General features: G+C 44.0%; 1 pseudogene; it reads left to right on the top strand.

Annotated features, from left to right (window-relative positions):
* The first annotated feature begins 861 nt into the window (after positions 1 to 861).
* LOC125484409 lies at positions 862 to 1671 on the top strand (annotated as a pseudogene).
* The last annotated feature ends 11833 nt before the right edge of the window (positions 1672 to 13504 follow it).

Here is a 13504-nt window from a genome sequence, read left to right as displayed (position 1 = left end):
GCAAGTCTACTGGGTAATGGGCCCAGGGAATGAGCTTAGTAACTGCAAAGTGAAGATCTATTTAGATCTTGTTTTGTTTGTTGACACGCACTCCTGACGTACAGTTCTCCCATAACAGATTCAGGTGGTTATATCTTCCTCTCAGAAGGTCAGCTAACAAACGTACTCTAACAACAACAACAACTTGTATTTACAGTGCACTTTTAATGGAGAATTGATACAGACAGGTGTTGCACAAGTACGTTACTAAACACATGCTGTAAAAGGAGACATTAGGACAGGTGACCAAAGACCTGACCAATGTGGGAGGCTGTTAAACGAAGAATCTTAAGAAGAAAGAATAGGAAATAGAATTGAGGGATAGAATGTGAGAATCTAAAACCGACAGAGAGCTGAGGCCACATTCACCAAAGGAATGACTAAACACTGGGAAGGCTCGAACAGGTCAGAATTAGAGAGAGTTTGTGCAGCTGGAAGAGATTGCAGAGATAGGGAAGGGTGAGGTGGTGGACATAGTTCGAAACTTGGATGAGGATTTTAAAATGGAGCTGTTTTAAGAATCTTTTTTTCCTTTTATTCATTAACAGGATGAGGGCGTTGCTGGCCAGGCAGCATTTATTGCTCATCCCTAATTGCCCAGAGGGCAGTTCAGAGTCAACCACATTGCTGTGGGTTTGGAGTCACATGTAGGCCAGACCAGGTAAGGATGGCAGTTTCCTTCCCTAAAGGACATTAATGATCATCATTAGATTCTTAGTTCCAGATATTTTTATTGAATTCAAATTCCACTGTCTGCTGTGACGGGATTCAAACCCAGGTCCTCAGAACGTTATCTGGGTCTATGAAAATCTTTTAAGAATCATGGAAATAAAACATGATTCGTATCAGGCAGGTTCTTGTGTTATCATCACAATAATGATCACAGAATCCATACAGTGTGGAAGCAGGCCTTTTGGCCCATTGAGTCCACCCTGAAACTCCAAAGAGCATCTACCCTGTCCTTGTAATCCTGCATTTCCCCGGGGTAACCCACCTCGCCTATACATCCCTGAACACTATGGGCAATTTAGCATGGCCAATCCACCCTAACCTGCACATCTTTGGACTGTGGGAGGAAACTGAGGCAACCGGAGGAAACCCATGCAGACACGGGGAGAATATGCAAACTCCATCATGATTGAGAATACAAGCGAAGATGTTGTGAATATCAAGTTTGAAAAAAGAAACTTTGAGTGCAGCAATGAAGCTTGCAATTTGAAATTCAGTCATCTACATCCCATTGTAGCTCAGTATTGTGCAGTCAAAAAGCTTGGATAAAAGACTGAAATAAGATGGAAGAAAAGTGAAACCATTGGTTGGGAAGAGCTGGAAGGCTTTCTCCCAGATATAAAGTACTTTGTGTCAGTACAACCACAATGGTGTCCATCCTTGTTTCACTGCATAGTTATGGAAATTAAACAGGAGGAAAGTGATGAGAAACCTGAGGGAGATGCCCACTCTAAACCAGCTCTTTCAGAAAATCTATGTTGATGGGTCTGACAAAGTGAAGCGTGCTATGCGCAAGTCATTTACTGAATCTGTCAGCACCATTCTGAGCACAAATTGGACTGAAGTGACCAAAAAATGTTGACTCTGAATCCTGCAGATGACATGGAATGGAAGAAACTTTGATGTTTAAATTTAGTGCTGTGTTTTCCATCACAAATTCAATTGTAAAAGCAACATACAAACTTTCTTCTGTTCCAACACTGATTACGCAATAGACTATGCCTTAGCCATGGACGTTCTTTGCATGGATTTGATGTATTCTTTAGCCTGACATTAATGTTAGGAGGTTCAAGATTTTTTCCACTTTGATATATTTTAATAGTCAAATGTCAGCAGTTTCCACTCATGACAAAACTGGGTATGCATACATTAAAAAAACATGGAAGTGCACCACACCCAAGCATATTTCTTTCCCTCGTTCACAGCTCCAAAGTGTCATAATTTATTTGCACACACACAGAAGTTGCTGGAAAAGCTCAGCAGGTCTGGCAGCATCCGTGAAGAAAAAATCAGAGTTAACGTTTTGGGTCCGGTGGCCTTTCCTCACAGCAGTTCTGAGGAAGGGTCACCGGACCCGAAACGTTCACTGACTTTTTTCCCTTCACAGATGCTGCCAGACCTGCTGAGCTTTTCTAGCAACTTCTGTTTTTGATCTGGATTTACAGCATCTACAGATCTTTTGTCACACAATTTATTATTTTACTTTCTACCAACGATTAAAATGCTCTGCTTTCCAAGTAAGCAATTTTTTTGAGAAAAAAATAAAACCTACTCCCTTGCCTATGCAGTCTGTAGCCTTGCTAAAGCTTGCAGCATTTTGCCTGTTATTTAACAGTACTGGAGTCACATAGAACACAAGGGCCAGTGCAGATTCTAGCCCACACATAATAAATAGCCTTCATAACAGGATGATGTAATTGTAGCTTGGTGTGAATGTGGAAGAACTCAACAAGGACCTGCCAAATTTCATTCCTCTGGTAGAAAACTGAATTTCTCCAGTCTCCTGCTTCTCATTTGTGCCTTTCAACAGAATAGCTGGTGTCTGATACAAAACATGGACTGCATAAATAGATTGCAAACGGGTGTAAAATGCAAAACCTGGCTTGGATCAGAGAGCCACTGCTAATGGAAGGCATAAACACAGACTGGATCAAGGTACTACATCAAAAGGATTACACACATATTGCACCTTTCTCCAAAAGAAAGATCATGCAGACAGCCAAACTCTGCTACATTCCCATGTCAACCTTGACCACAATATATCTGCCTGGTATGAAAATTAAGATCGAAAGTTAACCGCCCTTGCTGCATCTCCATGCCAACAATGACCGAATCAATCTTCCCATCTGGATAAAATTATGTCTCTTTTCTTCAAGCCTGTTTCTTGTGTCCCAGTTGTGGTAAGTACAGGGCAAATAGCTTCAACTTCTTGTTTCCTTCTAGCAATATTTCAAAAGTTGCATTCCCGGCATTGGCCTTTCCCTTGTAAGGAAATACATCAGGGTATCGTAGGTGTAGTTCCCATAACTTACCATTCATATTAGCAACGCCTGGCACCTGTAAAACTAATAGTAATAATCAGATACAAAAAGTGGAGTAGATTAAAACACTACACTGCTCATATCTCTGCTCGCAAATCCCTACTGCTGCACCCTAAGTTCCAGATGAGAGAGAGGCAACTGGTGATTTCTGGCAATGCAAATCCCTAGGCAATGGAAATGCAATCCACTGAGGATCGTTGAGAGATCCTCCCTGATTTCCACTCCTTCTTTGCAGATGCACGGTGAAAAAAAAGATTCTAACACACTCCATTTATGGCACTAACTATTTGTCAGTTGTGTGGTATTCAGTGCAGGTTAGCCAGTTGACCACGAGCCCACCCAACAGCTGTGAAGCGCAAGTCAAGAATGTAATTAAATACTTGCCATTAGCCTGGATGACCGAAGCTCCAATCACGTCCTCAGTAATTCCTCAGGATTAAGGATGACTTGTTTCCACTCATGTCCAATAAATTTCAAAGTGGTTGATAAGCTGGGAAGGAAATCTGAAGACCCTCTCCTATAATGAGGAGGTGGTTCTTGGAGGGTCATGTAGCTGAGTTGTTTTAAGGTCGGTCCATTCTCTCTAACACCTCAGTTTTACCTCTGTACTCTCCCGAGATAGTCCCGTGATGCATTCGGTGTTTTCCTGATGGACCTTTTCTACTTTGGTCAGACACAGGTCAGGGACTCCTGAGACTCATATTCAGTGAGCTCCGATAACACTCGAGAAGCTCTGCATCATGCAAGACAAAGCAGCCCACTTTATCACCACCTTAAACATTTATTAAAATGCCCTGCAGCAACTCACCAAACCTCCTTTGATGGAACCTTCCAAATCTCTGACCTCTATCTATCTAAATGTCTAAATCATGTGGCTTGGGAAGGAATTTGCCAATGGTGGTGTTCCCATGTGTCTCCTGCCCTTGCTTTCTAGTTGGCAGAGGGCATTGGCTTGGAAGTGCTGATGAGAAGAGCCTTGGTGGGTTTTGAGTGCATTTTTGTAGATGGTATGCACTGCATCCATGGTGCAGCATCATAGGAAAGTGTCCCATAACGTTCCGGAGTTGTGCCTAGTAGATGGTGGAAAAGCTTGATAGAATCAGGTGGTAAGTTACCACAGAATATCCAGCATTGGATCTGCACTTGTGGATATGCAGCGATCATGGGGCTGATTCAGTCATATTTCTGGTCAATCAGGGTATTGATGGTGAGAAAGTTCAAAGATAGTAATGCCCTTGAATATAAATGGTATGTGGTTAGTCTCTCTTGTTGGAGATGGGCATTGCCTGGCACTTGTGTAGCTCAAATGAAGCAACTGAAGATGGCTGAGCCTGGGTTACTGCGCTGAGCAACTCCTGCAGAGATGTCCTGGAGCTGACCAAAACCCAAATTGAGCAATGAACTGGTCATTAGAGAGTAAGTACACCTTGATAGCATTATTCCATGTTTGTGCTGATGCATTGATAATTGGAGGGGTTAGTTGCTCTTTGTGGACATACCTGGGTCATTTTCCACATTGCTGGGTAGGCACCAGCTGGACTATGGGCATGGCTAGTTCTAGAATACAAAGTGTCCAGTCCTCCAGCTACACTGTTGTCAGTATCCAAAGCCTTTCCAGTAACTCATGCACTCAGCTGTTTCTTGATATCATGTGGAGTGGTCTCCCAAATGGGTTGAATATTGGCTGTGACTGTGGGACTCAGGATCAGTTCAAGATGGATCATTCATTCAGTACTTCTGCTCAAAATGCTGATAAATACTTCAGCCTTACCTTCCGTACTCTCAGATTGGGTTCCTAATCCTTGAGGATGGGGACATTCATGGAGCTTCCTCTTGTTAGCTGTTTAGTTGTCCATCCTGATGCATGATGAAATGTTGCACAACTGCAATGCTTTGATCTGATCTAAAAACCAAAAGGACTGCAGATGCCAAAAATCACAGACAAAAACAGAAATTGCTGGATAAGTTCAACAGGTCTGGCAGCATCTTTGGAGTGAAATCAGGGTTAATGTTTCGGGTCGAGCGACCCTTCCTCAGAACTGATCTGTTGATTGTACGATTTCTTAGCAAGCTCTTTAGCATGTTTTTTGTCTTGTGTTGCAGCTTCACCAGCTTGGCTCTTCATTTTCAGTTACACTGGTGCAGCTCTAAGTATTACCTCAAGCAATTTCATTGAAACAGAGGCAGCTTGACCCCATAGTAGAGTGGAGAACATATTATGAGTGTACAGATTGCAATGGTGTACCTACCAGATAAGTACTAGATTTGTTTGAAAGCTATCTCATTTCACACAGTGACAGTTCCACACAACATAACAAAGGGTATCCTTAATCTGAAGATGGGAAATCATAACGACAAGGATTTTGTGGTGGTCAGTGCTACCAATATTATCATGGATAGATGCATCTATAACTGGTAGATTACTGAGGGCTACGACTAAGTAGGTTTTCCCCTCAGTTCCCTCTTTACCTGACTCTAATCCAGTCTGGCAGATATGTCCTTCCAGAATCAGCCAGCAGTGGTGCTAGTGAGCAACACTTGGTGTTGGACATAAGAGACTCCACCCACTCAAAGTACATTTTTTATCTTAATTAATGCAAAAATGAAGCAGTTCTTGAAACTCACAGGGAGGTTGAGACCATTGAATGCAGTTGAGCAAGGCTAGAGGCAAAAAGCAAACATCCTTCAATCACTTGTGGCTATCCACAACTCAAGGGTCAGTGTGCCCCAATCTGGTAGACAATTTACATACTAGTAGTAACCATTATATCATTTAACTTGCTGTGACTCTACCAGCTAATTCTCCATTTTGATTTACAGATCTATATTCTTACGTTTTGGGAGAAGAAATAACATTACTTCTACACATTTTTATGGGTGCATGCAAAAAGCAAAAAATGAAACTGTGCAGCAATTAAAACATTTGTCCCCTGGCATTTCGAGGGCATCAGACATTGAAACAGTTTAGACCACCTGATGCTTCAACATCGAACCAGTGGTGGCAGCTGCAGTCATATCATGGGTAAGTTGGTTTTGTGCTCCATTTTAATTTGTTTTCCCTTTCTTGAGGCTGCTGAATCATGCTTCATCCATGTGCACTGCTGACTGTCTAATTGATCATTCTGAGCATTCAGGTTGTCCTTTGAGTAGCCGTGCGGAGAGTTGAGGGCTGGCAAGGTCACAAACTGCTGCTAAACCTGGTCACAATTTCCCCTAGTATTCAAATATACTGGCATGGGAGGCAGTCTAGAGAAGACTCACTAGGCTGATACCAGGTAAGAGTGGGGTCTGTCTTCAGAGAAGGGGTTGAGTAGGTTGGGCTTGTACTCATTGTAGTATAGAAGAACGAGAGGCGACCTTATTGAAACATACAAGATTATTAGGGGATCTGACTGGGTTAGATGAAGAGAGGTTGTTTCTCCTTTTCGGAGAATCAAGGACCAGACAGAATAAATGGTTGCACATTTAAGACAGACCAGAGAGAAGTTTATTTTTTCAGAGGTCAGTGAATCTGTGCAAATCTTTATACCAGAAGGCTGTCAAGGCTGGGTTGTTAAGTATATTCAAGGCCAAGACAGACCAATGTTTAATCAGTAAGGGGACTGCGGTTAATGGGGAAGTGGCAAGAAAATAGAGTTAAGGATTATCAGATCAGCCATGATCTCAATGAATGGCAGAGCAGTCTCGATGGGCAAACTGGCCTACTCCTGCTCGTTATAGTCTATACTGGACATTGGTTAGGCCACTTTTTAAATACTACATTCAGTTCTAGTTACCCTCCTAAGGGAAAGGATGTTGTTAAACTTGAGAGGGTGCAGGAAAGTTTTACAAAGATGTTGCCAGGATTGGAGGGGAGAGGCTGAATAGGCTTATTTTCCCCGGAGCATCAGAGGCTGAGGGCTGAACTTAGAGGTTTATAAAATCATGAGGGACAAGGATAGGGTGAATAGCCAAGGTCTTTTCCCTGGGGTGGGGGAGTCCAATACTAGAGGGCATAGGTTTAAGGTGAGAGGGGAAAGCTTTAAAAGGGACCTAAAGGGCAACATTTTCACGCAGAGGGTGGTGAGCGTATGGAACAAGCTTCCAGAGTACGTGTTAGAGGCAGGTACAGTTACAACATTTAAAAGGTATCTGGATAGGTATATGAATCGGAAGGGTTTAGAGGGATATGGGCTAAATGGTGAAAAATGGAGCTAGGTCAAATTGGGATGTCTGGTCAGAAAGGTCAAGTTGGATCGAAGGGTCTGTTTCTGTGCTGTATGACTCTAATGAGAATGACTTAGGCAGAAAGTCAACATTGCATTAATCTTGATTCCTTGCAACTGTATAATTTTCTGATGCAATCCTAAATATGACACTCCCTCTGTTGGAGACCATGAAATTGTGCAGTTTTAAGCAGCTTAGCACAAGAGCCAATATGAACACAAGATGAAACCTTGGCTTCAGTCTCATTTTAAAGTGTAGACTAATCAGTGAAGCCCCACTGGCCTCTGAGTCAGAAATCTTTGAGTTCATGTCCAACTTCAAAAATGTGAGCAAAAAATGTGAGCACTTTTTGTGTGGCAACTCAGTTGGATGTGAGATTGTAATAGGGAGGGTAATGGAGAATATGGATTAATGATTAGCTGGAGAATAGCTAAGCGGAGAGAATGTTGCACCACCAGAGGTCCTTTTCCTTCAAATTAAGTGTTAACTTGAGGTCCACCCTCATTCCCAGGTGAACCACACTCACTGTTTCAAAGCACCGCAGTTGTTATCACCTATGTTTACCTTGAACTAACTTCATTAAAAACAAATAATTCATCATGTTCACCTTTCAAAATAAGGGAAGATGCAAATCAGGGGTTGCCAGGCTTAAGAATGCAAGAAAGAGAAGCAGGATCAGCTGTTTGGCCTTTGGAACTCTATCCAACATTCAATGAAATCAGTCTGTACTATCAATAAGTTGCACTGCAGAAATTCACCAAAGATCCTCAGACAGCACCTTCCAAACCCACAACCACTTCCATCTAGAAGGACAAGGTTAGCAGACATGTGGGAACACCACCACATCCAAGTTCCCCTCCAAGTCACTCACCATCCTGAGTTGGAAATAGATCACCGTTCCTTCACTGTCGCTGGTTCAAAATCCTGGAATTTCCTCCCTAATAGCATTGTGGGTCAACCCACAGCAGGAGGACTGCAGCGGTTCAAAAAGGCAGCTCACCACCACCTTCTCAAGGGCAACTAGGGATGGGCAAGAAATGCTGGCCCAGGCAGTGACACCCACATCCCACAAATGAATAAAAAAAAATACACTTGATACAGTGGTGGGGAGGAGGGCCCAGTGCAAGATATAGACTGAAGTGATAGGGAAGGAAATCCCAAGCAGCCAAGACATTCCTGTCAAAAACAGCAGTATTCCAGGATTTCTGGAAACTCAGGCATCAAAGACAAATGAATACAGGCAATGAGCCTGAACAATGCAATAGATAGCAATATTCAGAATACCTCAAGTGGAAGGATTCTCTCCATCATTACTGTAGCATCAACCTGGGACACAGCACCCTTTTACTTAATGATATGTATATCACAAAGAATACTTGACACTAGCAGCTAGTGGATCTGTATGTAGATAGTGTTAACAGATAAAACTGGAGGGATTCCAGATCAGTTTGGTCAATTATTGTTGATATAAAGGCATTAGGATTTCACCCATAGCAAAGAGACTTGAACTATCATGAACACCAATCATCTCCAGGTAGAACATTTCACCAACATAGTCCACTATAAAGAAGCTGGGGAAATGACTGCTTCTGAGGTTTGTTGTTGCTGACTGTAATTAGTTAGTGATGGTATACAAAGGATCAGATGGACAAGAATTTGGCTCTTTCGGTTGAACGGCTGTTTAAACTTCCAATACACTAACTAGGGGAAGAAATTCAACGTTTGGGAGAAACACACTCATACCCCACTGCTGGCTAGGATACTGCAGTCACCTTTTGCTGATTGAGGTTGAAATAACTCCACAGAGGCTGGTATTCCGTTACCAAGTCACCTTTTATTTACACGTGGAGTTAGCTTGATCCAGCTCAGAGCGATCAGGATGTCTGACACTCCTGTTTATATCTGTCAGTCAGGGCTCCCTGATTGGACCAGATTAGCAGCCCCAATCAGGGAGCTCATATTCTATGAGGTCCATGTGGCTGACCTCATTACTGTCAATACATCCCTCCCCCTCTGAGTCCAAGCACACAGGCTGGTTCTTTTTGTTTTGTAGCTCCTCCTGGGGTGTTTAGCACTGGGTCAGGTTCCTCCAACTCTGCCTCTGATATGGGCATTGTGTGACACACAGTAGCTCGCCTCTTGTGCCTGGAGTGTCTGGGAAGAAATTCATTCTCCTCTTTATGCAGCAAAGGCATGGAGGTGGTGACATCCACCATGGCCATCCCAGAAACCAAACTTTCTTCTATGTTAGACGGAGAGGGACAACCCACGTGTTCTGGAACAGTTTGAAAGGTGATTGAGGGGCTGGCCACATTTTGATCCCACACTCTTTACGATGGTCCACGTGCTTGTTCAGGACAGCCTCACCTCCTCAACATCACTGGACCTGACCTCAGTCAGCCATGCTTGTTACCCATGCAAGGCCATTCCCATGGTTTCTACACCAAACTTCTTCCCCTACAGTAAACTGTCTCTCTCACTGAGGGGAATCTTCTGTCCAGCATTGGCGTTCCTGCTGCCATTTCACCTTCTGCCCCCAGAAAGATCAGGTTTAACCTGGTGTGGAGTCTTCTCCCCATTAGCAACTCTGCTGGAGCTTTCCCTGTAGTTGCATGAGGCGTGGTGCCATAATCATATTGGAACCGGGACAATTTGGTATTTAGTGAAGCCGTAAACTGTTTCTTTAAAGTTTAGATTGTTCTTTCTGCCAGACCATTGGATAATGGATGGTATGGAGCTGTCCTTAGATGACGAATACCATTTGACATTAGGAAGTACTCAAATTCCCTGCTGGTAAATGATAGCCCATTATCTGTGACCAATACTTCCAGGAGTCTGTATATTGCAAAAGATGTGTGCAGTTTTTTTTTTATTGTCATCCCTGTGAATGGCAAATGAACTCTGTGCACGTCCAGCCAATTTGAGTGAGTGTCCACAATAACTAAGAATATTGAGCCCACGAAAGGACTGACAGTCAACATGTAACTGAGTTCAGGGTTTACTCGGCCATTCCCACAAAAGAGGGGAAAACTGCTGGCAGTAATTTTTATCCTTGTTGGCACTGTGGGCACTGCCCCACCAATACAGCTATGTCTGCATCCAGTCCTTCTCATCAACATAACAGTGTGGAGCTGGAGGAACACAGCAAGCTAGGCAGCATCAGAGGAGCAGGAAAGCTAGCGTTTCGGGTCGGGACCCTTCTTAAGTCCCGATCTGAAATGCCAACTTTCCTGCTCCTCTGATGCTGCCTGGCCTGCTGTGTTCCTCCAGCTCCACACTGTTATCTCTGACTCCAGCATCGGCAGCTCTTACCATCTCTTCTCATCATCATCTTCGTTTTGGAAACCCCTGAATGACTCTGGTGGAGTTCAGCCAGTCTCTGGTGGTAATCTCTGCTCGGGACAATCACTCCTGCTCCCCATAGTAATACTAAATAAATCATCATGATCATCAGACACCATTTGCGCCACCTCCAGCAAGATGCCACCACCAGACACATATTCCCCTCCCTTCCCTTGTCCACCTTCCGCAGGGACCGTTCCCTCCGGGACACCCTGGTCCACACTTCCTTCACCCCCAACGCCTCCCACAGCCCTACGGCTCCTTCCCCTGTAACCAGCGAAGGTGCAACACCTGCCCATTTACCTCCTCACTCTCCAGTATCCAAGGGCCCAAACATACCTTCCAGGTGAAGCAACACTTCCCCTGTACTTCCCAGAATCTAGTCTATTGCATTTGCTGCTCACAATGTGGTCTCCTCTACATTGGGGAAACAAAGCGTAGACTTGGCGACCGCTTCGCAGAACATCTACGTTCTGCTCACAAAAAAAGACCCTGAACTACTTGTTGCCTGCCACTTCAATGCACCACCCTGCTCCCTGGCCAACATCTCTGTCTCTGGCTTGCAGCTGTGTTCCAGTGAAGCCCAACGCAAGCTGGAGGAACAACACCTCATTTTCCACTTGGGGACCCTACAGCCCTCCGGACTCAATATGGAGTTCAATAATTTTAGGGCCTAAACTCTCCCATGTCCCAGCCCCCTACCCCACACACCAGACTTTGTTACCACATAGCCTGCCATTACACACCCCCTGTTGTTAGTCACTAACAGTCCCCATTAACAACTATTCACCCTCCCAGCCTGATCGTTAGCAACTCCTTTGTCTGTCCAACTGTCTTTCTCTCTCTTTGGGCTCTATCCTATTGTTTACTCCCTACCCCACCCACCTCCCTATTTTCTGCATATAAAATGACGTTTTCCCAGCCACCATCAGTTCTGAGGAAGGGTCACCGGACCCGAAACGTTAACTCTTTTCTCCGTCACAGATGCTGCCAGACCTGCTGAGCTTTTCCAGCAACTTTGTTTTTGCCCCATAATAATACACTGCTCTCAATTCTGATCTGGTCTCTCCAGGTCCAAAGATTTTTCAATCTGGTTGTGACAGCCCTTTGGTATCACCCATCACCACCAGCCCTAATGAGCATTGCCAGGGCTGGATCCTTCTACGTCTGAAGTCTGATATTGTCAGCTGTGACTGGAAGTGTGCCTGGAAAATTTAAAACCATTGCGGACTCTTCCAGTTGCAGTACCACAGGAGGTGTATCTGCCAGTTGGGGACAGCTCAACGCATCCGTATTTGTTACTGGGCCTCCCAGATGGTGTTCCAATTTATAATTATACGCACTTAGTAATAGAGCCCACTGCTGAATTCACCCTGAAGCTATGGGTGGCACTGCCTTGTCCTTTTTAAGTATACCAGGAGAAGGTTTGTGGGCCATTGTTAATACGAATTTATGTCCATGATAATAATGGTGGAACTTCCTGATTCCAAGTATGACAGCCAAACCTTCCTTCTCTATCTGTCCTAATGTTATTTTCCCAGAAAAAATCATGCATTCTTTCCACATATTGGGCCCAGTTATCGACAGCAGGAGTGAACGAGTCACACTTCCCAAAAAATTAAGGCATGTTGCCAGAAATGCTTACCCAACTCAAAGACCTGGTTGCAAGTGAATTTCCTCAGGAGCATGTTTTTCTCTCGTCGCCACTGAAATAACTCCACAGAGGCTCCAATTCACCCTTCATTTCCACATGGAGAGTCCTTAACACTGATCCAGCTCCCTTAGTGCCAGCTCTCAGAGTGAACAGGGTGTTTGACACTTCTGTTTATATCTGTCAGTAAGGGCTCCCTGATTGGGGCTGTTAATCTGGTCCAATCAGGGAACTCATATACTATGAGGTGCTGACCTGGCTGACCTGGTTACAATCACTACTGAGGCAAAGCATATTTAAGGATCAGGGTCTAAAATCTGTAACAACAGTCACAGTTTCCTCAAGCAACAATGATCACTGCCTGACACCAGAGTCTTGAAGTAGTTGCAAGAATGTGGCTGCAGCAGACAATCCTTGTGAGGAGATGCTTTTGAGACATCTCACAGCATCCCTGAAGTGATCAAACATCTCCGCAAATCTGCCTAAAATGGGGAAGATTTATTTCGCGAAGCATCGAATACATGGAAAACATCAATCAGGAACACGCAGAGGTAAAGCCGAGGCATCAGAGAGCACAGTTCTCCAAGCAAATAATTTACCTGATCCTTCAAGCAGGTGGCAGAGTGTGCAGGTCACTCATTGGACAAATCAGCTGTCTCAGATCCCATGAAAACAGAGTGGGAACAAGCTGCAGTGCATCCCGAATGGGTAGGTGAAGAGGAGGACCAGTAACTGCCAGCAGTGGCCCAGGAGACATCGGTATGTTATTATGCCCTGTGATTTACCACGGTAAAAAGTACTAATCATTGTCTGTAAAATAGCATTGGACAAAAATCGAAGGATAGTGTATGTCATGTACATTTGTGCAAGGAATCACACCACGGGTCCCAATTCAACTGATCAACCTTCACAGCAAGACCTTGTAAAGAGGTCATCTGCTCCTCACTGTCTGAAATGAAGCTGCTCGTTTCACTGAAGGTGATGCATCCTTTGGCCAAGCAGAGAAGAGGCATTCTTTACATCCTGAATGGAGGTCTTCTCAGTGTGTTTGTAGGTTTAAATACTCGAGTTAAGCAACACATCTTCATCCTGTTCAATTCCCCCATTTATTACGTAGGGTGGATGCCATATGAAGACACAGTTTGATTTGATTGTATGATAAAGTTCACTCCTAAAAAGGGTGAGGATAGCAATAATGCCACTAGACTATGCAATT

Source organism: Rhincodon typus, chromosome 11, assembly GCF_021869965.1.
Source record: "Rhincodon typus isolate 14 chromosome 11, sRhiTyp1.1, whole genome shotgun sequence".
Taxonomy (NCBI): Eukaryota; Metazoa; Chordata; class Chondrichthyes; order Orectolobiformes; family Rhincodontidae; genus Rhincodon; species Rhincodon typus.
This window is presented reverse-complemented; position numbering and strand designations above follow the sequence as displayed.